Source organism: Leucopleurus acutus (genome assembly GCF_964270905.1).
Source record: "Leucopleurus acutus genome assembly, chromosome: 5".
Taxonomy (NCBI): domain Eukaryota; kingdom Metazoa; phylum Chordata; class Mammalia; order Artiodactyla; family Delphinidae; genus Leucopleurus; species Leucopleurus acutus.
The window spans coordinates 25,224,889-25,241,512 of NC_139147.1; positions in this window are offsets into that span (position 1 = coordinate 25,224,889).

Genomic DNA, 16,624 nt, shown 5'->3' on the forward strand with positions numbered 1-16,624 from the left:
CCTCCACTGAGATAAATCCACCCTCCAAACGAGGAGCTCCATGAAAGGCAATGGAAAACATATTGGGTCATGGAAAGGGAAATGAGACAATTTAGCATAAAAATTAAAACATGTTTCAGAGTGTAAGGAGATGCCCCAAATAACTCAAATTATGCTATATCTGAAATACTTCTTTGTTAATTGAAGAAATAAATTTGTGTAAGTGGACCTATAGAGAATATGGTTCAAAAATAATTTTAAGTATAAAATTTTATCTAAAAACAATATACAAACATACACATACACACTTGGATTAAAGCAACATTAAAAACTCTGTATAGAGGATCTCAACATTAAAGATAGCATTTTGGTACCTGCTTAAGTTATATATTCTGTATTTTAATATATTTCTTAATGATATGTTTTTTTCATAATATATTACTGGTGTTATTTTTAGAGATTGTTCTTCTTTCTATATATTATTATTTTGAATGTTTTAATAAACTTACCAGTGATATTCTGCAAGTTTGCATTGTAGGTGATAAATTTGAAACATTGTTAATTTTCTTTATATACCATCCTACTTTTAACCAAGAAAATGCTCAGTTCACAGGCATGGAGGTATGGCAAGTGCAGGGCAAATTCTACTAAATGGAGACATTTTCAATTCTACTTTATCCACTTAAAATATAATAAATGTATATATATATATATCATGTATATACAAGTATACTATATATGTTATATATATGATATTTATATTATCCTAAATATTTTTCACAACTACTATTTTTTTTGTTCAAAGGACATTTCTTCAACAAATATGAAAGTATTGCCTAATTTAGATGCTGCAAGCATATTTCTCAATTTCATTCCAATATATTACAGAATATAAATTTGCTCTATTAAAAACAAGAGCTTTTCCAAAAAATGTACTCTCACAAGAGGATACATTACAAAGATAATTATAGGATTTCAAAATAAATCCTTTATAGAATTTAAGCTCTCATTGTATGATTGATTCAGTTATTACCCGTGCTTTTTTTAAGAGGAAAGTTTTCAATACCTTACTCTTTACAATCTTTGTTTTCAATGATTGGCATGTACCAAAAGTTTCAAAAGCTTCCTGTTTGTAGTATTCCATTTGATTTTCTAATTTGCTTACAGATTTCTAATGATATTTTGAAAGTAATGATGAATATGGAATAATTTATCCTCAACAAAAAATAAATAATATTGGAGGATCTTTAGGTTATGTAGAATAGCCCTTCACATTCTCAATATATCTAAGATTGTGTACTGCCATGCTGAGGTTTTTTCCTTTTATGATTTGTGTTTAATATTTATTATCAACTTCATTACAAAAACGTTGTAGTTCATTTAATTCAACATGTACGTGTGCATATACGTTTGCATGTATGTACCCACACATGTATATATGAATGAATGCGTTATGCCTGTATCACAATTAATTTGTTATAAATTTCTATTTTATTTGTTTCTTACTTCAGTGTAGATGATCTCACCATTACAAATACTAAATTTTGTTTTTCTCCTATAAATGAAAAGATAATTCCATTTTTAGTACTTGTTCACTTTACTTTTTAAATCTCCTCCTTGACTCCATGAATTGTCTGCTTTATTATAATTAACAAAACCTATTCCTTAATTGAAGCAACTGAGGCTACTCCTGAAAAGCCTGGTATAATTTAAATCCTTGTGAATGCCTCCTTTTCACTTAATGAGGACAACCCCTCAACCAATATTTATTAACATTTATAACTTTTGTGTAACATTTATAACATTCTTCAGAAAACTTTGACTCAAAAAGATGAATGAAATTATTTTATTTGATATAGTGTGATGATATATTTCATTGGATAGAGATGAAACTCATGCTTCCAGTGTAATATATCAATGCACCTTCAGCAACTACATGTGTCAAATCATTTCTTTGGACATAAATTTTCTTTTTTTTCCTTTCTTTTTCCTTTCTTTGTTCATTGGCCCATTCAGTTTCCTAATAGAATCTTGAATTATATTTGTTATTAAATGTATAGAATATAGGTAAATATAAATAAATTTATATTTGATAATTTACCTTTCCTAATATATAAGTCTTTCTTTCTAGGCTTGTAAATGTATTAGAATATATATTTCCAAATGCATTGAAATACTTACAGTCACGTTTGTTGAAAAATTATTTTAAAAATCTAGGGCTTCCCTGGTGGCGCAGTGGTTGAGAGTCCGCCTGCCGATGCAGGGGACACGGGTTCGTGCCCTGGTCCGGGAAGATCCCACATGACGCGGAGCAGCTGGGCCCTTGAGCCATGGCCGCTGAGCCTGCGCGTCCAGAGCCTGTGCTCCGCAATAGGAGAGGCCACAACAGTGAGAGGCCTGCATACCGCCAAAAAAAAAAAAAATCTCCTGATCCGTAGTTATATCCTCTTTCTCATTTACAACCTGGTTTTTGTGACACTTTCCTTTCTTCCTCCCTTCCATCCTCCCTTTCTTTCTTCCTTTTTTCCCCTCCCTCCCTCCCTTCCTTCATTTCTTTTCTTCCTTCTTCTTTCCTTCCTTCCTTCCTCCCTTCCTCCCTCCTTCCTTCCTTTCTTCTTTCCTTCCTTCCTTTCTTTTCTTTCTTTCTTTCTGTCTGTCTTTCTTTCTTCCTTCCTTTCTTTTTTTCTTTCTTTCTTTCTTCTTTCTTTCTTTCTTTCTTTCTTTCTTTCTTTCTTTCTTTCTATCTATCTATCTTTCTTTCTTTCTTTCTTTCTTTCTTTCTTTCTTTCTTTCTTTCTTTCTTTCTTTCTTTCTTTCTTTCTTTCTTTCTTTCTTTCTTTCTTTCTTTCTCTCTCTCTCTCTCTCTCTCTCTCTCTTTCTTTCTCTTGCTCTTTCTTTCCAGATTTACCAAAGTCTATCTATCTTTATGATCTTGTTCAGAAAATTCCTGGGTAACGTCTATAATTTAATTTAATAGTTGGTAAATTTTTATATTTAATTGTGAAAACAATTTCATTTTTAAATTTAGAATGTATTTGCTCATTTTTCTAGCTTCTTGTGTTGAGTACTTATATTTTAAGAGCTTTATTAAATGTACTGCATGACAAACACTATATTAGGTGATGGGGGACTTTATATCATTAACTACAGACATTTTATTAACTACACATTTTCAAGTAGATGCTGTTGCTATTTCTTCAGATTTTGTGTCTTCTTGTTTTCATGTGCTGAATGACATGACTATGACCCATTGTTGTATACTGTATGTAAGGTATGTTTATTCTTTTTGGTTTTTTTTTTTCGGTACGTGGGCCTCTCACTGTTGTGGCCTCTCCCATTGTGGAGCACAGGCTCCAGATGCGCAGGCTCAGCGGCCATGGCTCACGGGCCCAGCCACTCTGTGGCATGTGGGGTCCTCCTGGACCGGGGCACGAACCCGTGTCCCCTGCATTGACAGGTGGACTCTCAACCACTGTGCCACCAGGGATTACTAATAGATGTCTTTCAGCTTTAACACTCTGATAGTAAAGTGTCTCACGCAGTACCAGACAAAACCATAACAGAGATTGGAAATACAATGGAACCTCAATAACCTATATCAGCTCAGGTAATACATTTTATAGCAGTACTGGAACCTGGAATAAATGGTGTGTCATAAGGAGACCAGGAAAGTGTAAATGATTATTATGCTGAGAAAACCAGAGTGAATTGTTATCCTAGTAGTAAAGGAGAGAAATAAAAAATACAATTATAGCCTGACTTATAACCAGGTTCAGAAATGAGATATTTACCTTTTTCATGTATTTTTGTATATTGTCTCATGAACCACTTTATTGTCCATATATTTATAGAATTCAATTTCCTCTTTTTCCTATGCTATATGTCCACCATTTTATATTGATGTCTTGGTCAAGACTAAATTTTGATTTAACACATTAGGGGATATCAAAATGATAATTGATGTAATTGATAATGATAATTGATGTCACCAGTATTTTAGAACATGGGATAATCCTTAAAGAGATAGATGCAATAACTGATGAGAATTTTAGTTGTGCCATGCTTGAAACAAGAACATTTCTTGCTACTTAAATTAAAGTTGCATATGTTTACACGTAAAATGATTTGTGTTATTGCATGGTCAATCAGATGGTACATTTATTCTTATTGTCATTGAAGCTTCTGATTACCCCATCTTCTGTTTGGTTAACATCCAACCTGTGAGATTTTGGAGATGGGGAGTCAGTGCACTTGAGAGTATAGACATTAAAAATAGCAGATGTTTGCCCTACTAGGCTTCCTTGTACCTAGGATGCTTGCACAGGTCCTCGACTCCACTTATCTAATATATCTGTTTCTACTTTGAAACAGTACTCAGTGATGTAAAGAAAGTGGAAAAATAAAGATTTCTCACTGGCACCAGTAGTCCCTGCAGCAAGCCGGATTATCTTCAGAGCCAGTACCAGCTCTGTTAGGGAGATGAGCTGAAGTACCTAATATTTGGTGTTAGTGGTCAGTGTATTCAGCATTTATCAGTTTTGTAGTGCAATTTTAGTGATTGCTCCCAACTGGATGTTCTCCATGTCTGGTTCTCTGGCCCACTTGGCTATAGGTGATATACTCAGTATTAGTTTAATATTGATACATTTTTTTCTGAATAACACAGAAATGATTCTGGATGCATCTAACTAAGAATCCAAACACTGCATACTCCACTAATGATGCCTGGGGATAAGATTCAGGTATACATGAAGACATATGTCCATAATGTACAAACAATACTGCAAAATCACTTTCTCCTTAGAAAACTTATTTCATAACATTTTTTATCTCACTTCAGACTTAGAACAAAAAGTAGTATCTTTTGCTCACAAGAGTCAGTTAGCTTTTGAAATGCAACTTATTAATTGTGGATAGAGTAGTAGCAAGCATTTACATCAGCATGGAGTCACAAAGAAGGAAACAGAATAAAGCTGATCTTTACTGTAAGTCCTCCTGAAGAGTCTAGGAGCAGGAATTTCACATTGCATCTCGTAAATGAGTTTTCACCGAAATTCTCCCTAGACATTGTTTCATCTCCCCAAAGTTTCACACTGAGACCACTATGAAAATCTCACAACTCTGTCACACTTGTGGTTGCCTCTCCATGGGCCACCTGCTCCAGGTGCTCTAGAACAAGTTCTTTAGATGACTTGGCACATGAATTCTCCCAGGAAGTGTTGTTCTTCATTCTCATGTGAGAATTTCAATTGAACAAAACCTTCCACAACTTCATATAAAAAGATATTAGCTCTCTTAGCCTAGCATTGGCCCTAATGTTGTTCCTGATCCAACTTAAAAAAAACAACAGTGAGGGCTTCCCTGGTGGCACAGTGGTTGAGAGTCCGCCTGTCGATGCAGGGGACAAGGGTTTGTGCCCCTGTCCGGGAGGATGCCACATGCCACGGAGCGGCTGGGCCCGTGGGCCATGGCCGCTGAGCCTGCATGGCCGGAGCCTGTGCTCGGCGACGGGAGAGGCCACAGCAGTGAGAGGTCCACATACCGCAAAAAAAACAAACAAACAAAAAAAAAAAACAACTGTGTCTAGCCTGAGGGAATACTGCTAAGAAAGAAAGGGATTGGTTTGTGAACCACAAATATTGGAGTTATTTTGACAAGTTACCTTGAACTCAACTATCTGCCCTTCATGTCTAAGGCAATTGAAGAGGGGGTATATCAATACCTTGTAGAGGCAGAGAAGTCCACTGCAGAAAAATTTCTGTCAATGAAAGTACATCTATTGTTTATGAGATCTCCTTCTGTAGTAGCTTCTCTTACTGCTCAAATTATATCATGAAATTAATATACAATCTATCTTTTCTTCATAGGAAATGCAAATATCTTGCTAAGAATCAGTCTCAATTAGAAGAGTTAACCCCATTTTTAAAACAAGAGATTTATTAAAAAAAATGTTATTTCCTTGCTTCATGCATGAAATTTGGTTTAAAATAAGTGGCAGACACCACACAGGGAGATACACATATATATACTTCCATTTCCTGTGACTGTTCTGACTCCAGTGATTAGAGTGTTTGCTAACCTAATTCTCTGTTCCTTCCATGCTGATTTTTCCACTCAGCAGCAGTGTTCACAAGTTTTTAGGACAAATGTCATTTTCAGATATTTTTAGACTAGAATTGATTAAAGTACTATTACACTTATAGATGAATTACCATTGGACCATGGCCAGTCTAATAGTATCAATTTGTGTGACATTCTACAAATCACATCTGTCATTAACCTTCTAACCCAGCCTTGTGTTTTACGCAACCTGTAATAATACTTTACCAACATGAAATATAGTAATGGATTTAACAAGAACAGGAAAAGGCATACCAAGTTAGGTAAGTTGCATAAGAATAGGAAGGTCAAATTAAAATCAGGTGACATTTAACAAACAAGAAATTTGAAGTTGCAATGTCTGTATTTATAGTGACTATTTAGTATTCAGTGTTCCTGTAACAGTCGCTCTAGTGTTATGTGTTTCTCTGGGTACATACAGGCCTGGAAGTGGAAAGTGTAATAGGAAAGAAAGGTTGAGGGGTTTTACTTGCAAAATTGATGCTGTTAATGTATAAGAACCATGGATGAATAAGCTAAAATGAGGGGGCAGAAGAGGTGAACTAGCTTAAATTGAGTTATGTGAATATAAAAGCATGTGCATATTTTCAAATACTGATGACCTTTTAGTGGATTAGAAGGGATTCCTATAATTTGATTTGATAGATAGTATTGTTTTATAGCTATTGTACATGAACTTTTAATATTTTCATGGTGTATAATGTTTTCCTGTTCATAAATTCACTTTAGGATTTTTTAATTCTTCATTGAAACTTGGATGTAACACTTCAGTGTTTTACTTTATTCAGAATTTCACTGTTTATTCCTCACTCATATATTGAAAAAAATAATTCAATATGTATTGAATTGTCACCTGCTATCATCTATTTCTGTATTGTGCCAAGGAAAAATATTCATCTGTGATGGTTAACTTTATGTGTTAACTTGAGTGGCCCTCAGTTACCCAGATTAAACATCATCCGGGGTGTGTCTGTGAGGATGTTTCTGCATGAAATTAACATTTGAATGAGGGGACTCAGTAAGCAGACTGCCCTCCCCAGTGTGAGTGGGTTATTATCCAGTCCACTGAAAGAGTGAACAGAACAAAACACACAGGAGGGAAGGATTTTCCCTGTTGGTTCTTCCTTCCTCACTGTTTGAGCAGGGACATCTCTTCTTGTCTTCCCTGACCTCGGACTAGGATTTACATCATCAGCTCCCCTGATTCTCAGGCCTTTGGACTCAGACTGAATTACCCCTCTGGTTTTCCTGAGTTTCCAGCTTCAGATGGCAGATGGTAGAACTTCTCAGCCTCCAAATAAATGTGTGTGTGTGTGTGTGTGTGTGTGTGTGTGTGTGTGTGTCCTATTGGTTTGGTTTCTCTGAAGAAACCTAATACATCAACGTTGTCATTTTGCATGTATTTTATTTATGTTATGAAATTTAAAATTAAGATTATTTTGAAATAAACACAAGTAGAAAAATAGTATAATGACCCCACATAATCATCACAAAGCTTCAAAAATTACCAATATCTTTATGTTTTGTTTCATCATATATTCATTTTAAAGCAACATTTAACATTTAATAAACCAAAAATATGTCTAGCTATCAAATTTTAGTATTCTTCACACAGAGATGAAAATAAACAAAAAATAAATGCAATATTCTCTAATAAGCATTAACTTAGTTTTAAGTATATGCATATTCAAATAACTATATGTTGTTATTCTTTTTCCTAAGGGACAAGTGGTTTATGTGTGGAGAACTGATATATGCATATTTGTGCATACTGTATTCTCCACACATATATCTACATGTTTGTTTAAATTACAAAATGGGAAAATCACTGATAGGTCCCAGATGAGTTGTATGTAGACCATAAAGTATACATAAAGAAGGAAGTAGCTATAGAGACCTAGAATTATTAGAAAAAAAGTGATTTGAAGAAAACATAGAGTTTGAATAAAAATAAAATGTAGTTGTTTGTCTCATGAATGGAGAGGATTTGCCTCAGGACAGAAAGACTTACTATTCAGCAGCTGAGGGTGCTGGCAGCTGATGCCTTTCAACTGTCAGTCATCTCTGGGCATTGCTCTCTTCTGAAGAGATTTCTTTGCCAAGGCCAGATCCCGTTTCCAGAGCAGCCAACATCTAATGACTAGTGTATGTTGTGAGAGTGTAAGGCCCTGCTCCCTCACCACCATGTGTGACTACCTCCAGTAAAAATCTGAGCTTCTGTGCATTTAGGACACTGGCTGAAGCCTTTGCTGAGTCTGCATCATAATCCACCTTCTCCTTTGCCCAATCCTGCTTCCTTTCCCTCCATTTTAAAGGAGCAGATCCCATAAGGATGCCCGAAGAAACTACCTACCTAAGAAATATGCAAGTCTATTTCCAAGTAAGACAATTTTCAGCATGAAAGGGTTGAAAGTGATCAGGAGACATCAAGCAGATGGCCTTCAAAGGACAAAATTAGGGCAAGATGATTTCTAGTGTTCTTGAAATACAAAAATACTTTATTTAGCTCAAAGGTAGGGATTTTGGTAAAAAGTGTTTCTCAGTGTAAAATTTGTGAACCACCTGTGTCAAATTCGAATTTCTAGTCTCTCCCAAATCTTCATTTGTGTGTGTGGGTGTTTGGGGTAGGAAGGATGTGGCAATACCTTGGATCTGCCTTTGTTAGTAATTCTCTGGGTGATTCTGTGCATCCTAATGTGACACAAATTACTTGTAGTACATAAAACAGAGGGGAAGGCTGAGTCTGGAGTTTATCAGATATATATTCTGGGAAGTCTGTTACTATATATACATATGATATAATACATATATACCCATTTATTTATTGATATTTATCTTATATTTATTTATTTATTTTCCTTTTCCCCTTCCATTACTGTTTTGAAGGAGGTTGTTCTTTACATAAGAATTTAGTATAAATGTCACCAAACCACAAGGAGCCTCATCTGTACCCAACAGAGACATCTGCAAAATACCTAGACATATACATGAAGATTTTGTGTCTCCTGTTATTGAAGAGAGGATGATAATAACTTTATTTGTATTATTTATAATAACCTTAAGTTGGGGAAGTGGGGAAGTCATGGAATTGTTACATGAAAGTTAAATAAGGAAGTCAGAGTGAGGATGGGAGCTGTATTAGTCAGGGTTCTCCAGAGAAAGACAGCCAATAAGATATCTATATCTGTACCTGTCTATATCATAATATTTATTATAGGGAACTAGCTTACATGACATGGAAGCTAAGAAGGCCCATGATCTGTGTCTGCAGGAAAGCTGGGGGTGCACATTGAAAGCCTGAGGGCAAGAGAGCCCATGATGGAGACTCTGGTCTGAGTCTGAAGGCCTAGGAACCAGGAGCACTGAGGGCTTATGCAGTAGGGCAGAGGGCAAATGTAACCTTCCTCTGCCTTTTGTTCTATTCAGATCCTCAAAGGATTGAATCACGTTCATCCACACTGAGGATGACAATCTGCTTTATTCAATTAAAATGTTAATCTCTTCCTGAAACAGTCACAGACACACCCTGAAATAATGTCTAACCAGATATCTGGGCACCCCGTGATCCAGTCAACTTGACACATGAAATTAACCATTGCAGGTGTTAAGTAGCAAATCCAATGGACTGTGCTACCTGTGTACCCATTTGACCTCAGAGCCATTTCTTATACCTGTCCTACTGTTCCTTGTATTCCAGAGGAGCTAACTCCAGCCCAGTGGACTGCATTTTCCCATGTCACCTGGCTTCGAGCCAGCTTTCACTTAAGGGAAGGAGAAAAGGGAAGCCAGAGTCTTTCTTCCTCTTCCTCTCTGCCTTTGGGAGAATCTATATTTCTTTTAGCTTTCTGGGAAACCACATCCTGTATATCCAGGCACTGCAAAGAAAACTGAGCTCCTGGTACTAGTTACAAAACCTCATCCCTTGTCATTCTAGGGATGTGAGTGGTTTTCTCTTCTATTAATCTCTGATTTGCCTTGCCAATCTCTGTTTTTTTCTTAGCTCTTGCATCACCTGTATAATCAATTCCTTGCATTGAATTTCCTCTGTATTAAGTACTTAGGTTGGTTTCTTCTTTCCTGGTCAGGTTGTACATGACATACAACCACAGAACAGAGGGGAACATTTGCACCAGTCCAAAGACTGCTGAATAGGGTCAACTATTTATACTGTAATTAAAACAAAACAACAACAACAAAAAACAAACAAATACTGCTTAAAGTTATTTAGTGCACCCCTGATTCTGAACCTTCAAAAGGTTCAATATGATAGAATATCAACAATTAGAGTCACATGAACCAAGTCCACACAACAGCAACTTGTTTAATCTCAAAAATCTTCCGATTTTTCTAACAGAAAATTTTTCTTATTGATTTAATAACATAGAAATAAAAAATACATCTGTTTGTAACCTCTATAGTATTTGACACCGTGAGGGTATTTTTAAAGTTTGGAGATCAGGACTCAGGGAGAGTTCACATAAGACCACAATAATACCAATACTAGAGCTGAGATGACTATTTCACACATTTTTTTTCTATTTGATTATCTGGAAAAATACTGGCAGTAAAAAAAAAAAAAAAACAACTTTATGCCTCTTTAAACGGACACAAACCAATAAGCAGGCAAACAAACCAACCAAAAAACCCAACATTTTAAAATCTCCAACTTAGATGAATTTGTTGATTACCTGATTAGGTTATTTAAATTGCAAATCAAAAATAGTAAAATTATAAATTCACCAGAAAAAATTATTTTCCTTAGCCTAATTAAATAATAATGTCCTAACTATATATAGAAATCTTTAAGATTAAAAATGGAATTTATATATATTAACACAATCTTTTCTCAACAAAATACTTGACTTCCTTTTTTGTGATAGAAATATCTCAAGGTAGAGATTTTAAAATCTCTAAAAGAATCTTTTAAAAGAAAGGGTTTATAGTCGGTGTCAATGATAAAATCAATGAAAAATAATGATAAATTGTACCTGCTTTGTATTGGATATAAATATATAAATAGGATTAATTTGGTATAGGTTGTTTAAAACTTTAAATTAGCTATTTAAAAAAGTGTCTGTTTGTATTAGCATATATGTGTAGCCTGATTTGCTGAACTCATCAACATTTGTTTCTTTTGCAAGGAATCCATCTATTGCCACTTCATTATGGCCTGAAAAATAATAGGCAAGAAAATAAATCATATATACAACTTCAAACAGTTTCTTATATTTTAATACATACTTTTGTGAGAATTCCTCATTAGACAATTTCATTCTTTGGATATAGTTGTTTGCCTATGACATTGAAATGAGTACAGAGAAATCTTTGTGAGATAAAGATCATTGAATAGACTTCCTTTTAAAACAATTGAACAATACAATGGAGATTATAAATTTGAAATTTTCAAACTGACCCAATGTCTCTAGCAATGACTAGAGATGTGCAATTCTTTTATCAAGAAAGAAATTAATAGAAAAATAAATTGCAGCAATAAAATTTTGATCAAGGTAATGACAAGAAACATGTTGGTTTGTATTTTTAGGCTGTCTTAGATTTTAAGCAAATAAATAGTTAGCAGTTGAATATTACTTCAGTTCAGTCTATCCCTGATAAAATAAGCAAATAAAGTAGCAAGTGAAGCAGGGTCCAATTACTAACTTAAAGTATCATTTCTTTGTGCTCAGATACAATTAGTATATTTTAAATTACTCATTTCCCCTAAGATATTTGCTTGTATTTGAGAGGAAAGAAAGAAAAAAATAACATCTAATGTATGAAAATTTGTAAGGCACGCTGTTACTGGTTTTATTCACACAGCTTTTCAAAATTTTGTCCCTTGAAACCCTATTCTGGTCAAATGCTCCAAGAAGTATGGGTTCCACGGTCAAATAAGTTTAGGATCCACTGTGTAATAGATTTCTTACTGAATAGTCACAGAGCATTTTGTGTTTTAAAGGTTTAAAAGCAATGATAAATCTGGTACCAAAGAAACGACCTGTGCTCAACCCAATGATATCCGACTTTATTTGAAGCAAATCTTGTTTTTGTCACTTACCAACATTATGTAAAATAGTTCTTGATAGGTTTAAGTACAAAGCCTGATGTACCATATTTTTCTTGTGATTTACTTTTTTTAAATAGTTAATTCATATTTCTCACATAACAATGAGAGTTAAAGGTAGTTTATGGCATCTAAAATGAATTAGAAAAAGCAAATTTATCTTTCCTGAAAACAAGAGATAGAGCTGGTGTCAAAAATTAAAATATGGAATTAGGGATACTTGATGTATAATGTACGGGATGCCTAAAACTTGAAATACTGTAATATTCAGGCAACCTTTTGCAAAGATGATATGTTTCATGAAGATGAAACAACTCACTTATCTGAAATGCTGCCTTCCACAGGAAATATTGAAATGACATAACTGAATGAAATAGAATACTTTGGCTAGTATGGATTTAATAAGAGTTGAATAAGAGATTCCATCTTGCTTTCAGATTAGTCATTATTATTTTATGTTATGCTCTTAGACTGGAAAAGTTGGATTTTCACTACTTCCATGAAAACTGAGTGTATATAACATATAATCAATCCATTATTTGAAATAAAATCTGGAGTTGAAAAAAAAAGTTAGCAAGTTTTTGTTAAGAGGAGAACTTAGCTAAAAATAATTGAAAGTCTGCCTGATTTTTCCTGTCACTGATGGAAGACCAATGCTAGTGTGAAAATGGAAAAAATTGGTTTCAGTATTAGAGAACTTTATAATTTTTTGAATTATGAAGAATAAAACAGCTTTAAGAGTTTATCCCTACTCATCTCTTCTTTCCTTTATATTTTTATTTCTCCCTTTGTTCTTGGTATTGTACCCTGCAAAGAACTGAGACTATGTCAATTGTGTTGAATTAAGGATCTCAGAAGCAAGAACATGATTCTATGAAAACAGTCTTTTAGAAATGTTAGTTTTATTAGGGCAAGCCTATTTCCAAGTAATAGACCTAGCACTGAAAATTCAAGAGTGCCACATAAATAGATGAGAGAAAATAAAATAGTAGGAGATTAAGATTTATAGGCGAATAATTTTCTACCTGATTTGTGTTTTATTGTCTTGAACTATAGCACTGTCTCTATATTTGCAGGTAATTTCAGCAACAGATTTATGTCTTCATCTAATTTAAAACATAGGCCTTCATAAAATGTTCACTTTCTTTATCTTCCTATAAATAGTGTCATTTTCTCCACTTTTTTATGAAGGAGTAGGTGAAAAATAATAGCTTCTTTCTCAAAATATATGTGTATTTAAGAGTATTGCAGTCTCTACAGGGCAGAAAAAAATATAGTAAAAATCATGGAGATAGCATCCAATCAATTAGTGAACACTGGGCTGGGATCTAGTCATGTTCAAAAGTGAAATGAATTAAAATGAATACTTTTCTATGCCTAATTTTAGATTGCTACAAAAGGTGACTGCAATATGCAGAATGAGAACATGGGACTCCCCAGAGTTGGAAGGCATCTTCCATCAATTCTGTTGAACTTTGGGGCCTTCAGTCTTCTTCAGATTATTGCATTTGTAGTGGCAGCAGCGATACCTAATCACAAAGTTTTCGATGACAAAAATAAAAGTAAAATGCATAATTTCACTCAAACTCGTCTCATATTAATTGGCTTTGGATGTTTATTAATGTTATTAAGCCAAGTTATTAAGTTTAAAAGAATCAACCATGTTAAATGTGTATAACAAAAGTAAGAATTGCTTTCCATCTTCTCTCTCATGGCAACACCCTCCCAGAAAGCAAGCACCTTCCAAAATTTTATCTGTTCAACTATCATTTAGCTCCAATTATTTAAGTACTATGTTCATACCCATATCTCTTGAATAAGTTATACAAACATTACCTACTGTGCACTTCCTATTATGGAACATGGAAATTTAGCCCTGCCACACCTTCTCCTCTTCCCCCAGTAATTATTCATACATTCATTCGTTCACACAGAAGAGTGAGTTACTGACCTACTGTCTGCCACTCACTTCTTTAAGATCTGGAAGTAATAGCGTGGGAATACAATTCTATCAGGAAAAGGCAAGCAATAAACAAACAATTTAATATGTCAAGTAATTATATGTGCTAACAAGAAAAATAAGGTGAGAAAGGGAATAGAGAGTAAAGAGGGGGTTGGTTAGGAAACACTTCTTTCATAGGCTTATATTTGAACAGAAGTCTGATGAGATGAGGAAGGATCTATGTGACTATCAAGGGAAAGAATTCCAGGCAAGAAAAACAAAAATTGAAAATTTTGAGTCAGGAATGTTCTTGGTATTTTCTAGAATTGATTAAGAGACTAAGAGAGCCATGCCAAAATTGTGAAGGGGCAGGCCTTAGAGCATAATATCAGAGAACAGATTATAATATTAGGGACTAGATTTTACATGTGAAGTGATGACCCTCTATCCTTTACCAATGTCACCCTGGGCAAAGCTACCAACGTTTCTTGACTGGACCAATTCAATAGTCTTTTAACTGGTCTCTCTGCCACACCCTCTGAAATAAAATAAACAATAAACCTTTGAAATAAGTAAATTACACACTTGGTTACAAGTAGAGTTTTGTTACAGAAAAAGAAAAAAATAGAGGATGGAAAGAGGATTGGGAGTGCAGTTAATGTGTGAATGTGTTTGGGAAAGTTTGTGGTAGAGGGTGGTCAAAAAAAGCCACAGCCAGAGAGCTGAGCATGTTCCAGGCACAGGGAGAATGTTCAAGTTAAAACAGAAAGATGGTGTGACCGGAATGGAATGAGTAGGGGGGAGATTAGTAGAGAAGAATGTCTGAGGTAAAAAGGACTCAATTATTTACTTAATCCATATTTTAGGCCATTATTATTACATAATTATTTGCAAAAGTTATGTCACATTAAGAAATTTGACTTTTACTCTGAGTGAAACGGGGAAACATTGAAGGATTTTGAGCAGAGAGTCACATTTCAAATTTAGTTTCACGTGAACCCCTCTGGTTACCATGTTGAGAATAGACTGTAAAATAGAAAAGGTGAAAGGAGACAATCAGTTGAGAGTCTACTGCTGTAATCTGTTCTCAATATGAACAGTGACTCAACACAGGTGACATATGAGGAATTAGGGATGAGATTTTGAATGCATTGCAGATAAATTATTTGATACATAATGCTTTAAAATGTATTTATCTGTCCTTCCACAGTTTTGTTCTATTTTGCCTGTGTATAAAATTCAGGCTGAAAATTATTTTTTTCTCAGAATGTTAGAAGCCATTGCTCCATTGTCTCTCAGCTGTTGTTGAAAAGTTGGTTGCCAATTTTACTTCAAAACCTCGATAAGATCCATGTTTTTCTTTCTTTGAAATTCTTTGTATCTTCTCTTTATTTCAAGTATTATGAAAGTTTTTGATGGTAAGCCTGAAGTGTTGTGGAGGAAGCTTGAGTTGCATTCTGTGGGTAGCCTCTTTAGGAATATAAAGGTTCTTTTTTTTCTTTAATCTGCAGTGTCAATTATCAGTCTGTTTTCAATTATTGGTATTCAAGATTATACTTATCTGCCAGTTTCATCAAAAATAGCTGTGCTTTTCCCCAAATTCTTGCTTGTAAGTTATTCCTTTGAATATGCCGTAAGCTGAAAACATAAAATAAAACATAAGACCAAGATTCTGGAAAGGTCTTTTCCAGGTCAAGGAGATTTCAAAGCAATCTGTAAACAGTTTATCCATGATCATGCCAAGTTTAGCATTCACTGGATTACAACATACCTCTTTTCTCTACCTTGTGATTCTGTTCTTCCCTACCTTCTCTTATCTTTCCAAAATACATGTATCAATTGAGACAGGACTTTTGGTTTTTCTATGAATGTGCATTGCTCAAATATGTGCATACCTTGAAAATGTCTACTTTTTTGACATTTAACTATGGGTTAATTTTTGTTTAATATATAATGTGTCTATTCACTTATCCGTTGCTATATTTCATTACAATAATGTTTCTCTTTAAAATTGTAGCTCTTTGATCTTTTAATACTCTTTTTTCATTATTCTCTCAACCCCTTCACAACTATTAAGTTCGTTTACCTTCTCTCAAATTATTGAACTCTGAACAAATTAAATCACTATTATGATAATTTGCCTGCATTTGTTCCATTAAACATGAGAATCTCTAGCCATAAACATACTATTTCTACTTAATATGCTTGGCTGCTCAAAGAAATCTTGATTTACCAATTTTCCATGTGGAAATTGGCTTCGTAAATGAATGTATCTTACTCTGCAGGCAATTTTGCACTTTAGTAAAATAATTATTATAATTTTAAAAAGCAACATTTTGACACAAAAATGTATTATAGAAACAGAAGCAAATTAAATATTAATATATTTTATATTCCCACAAGCTAGAAATACACATTATAAACTTCTACAATTTATTTTCTCCCCCAGACACCCCCTAGTATCCTATATCAAAAACGTTCAACTATTACTATTAAAGTTTTTTTTGTTGTTGTTCTTTCTT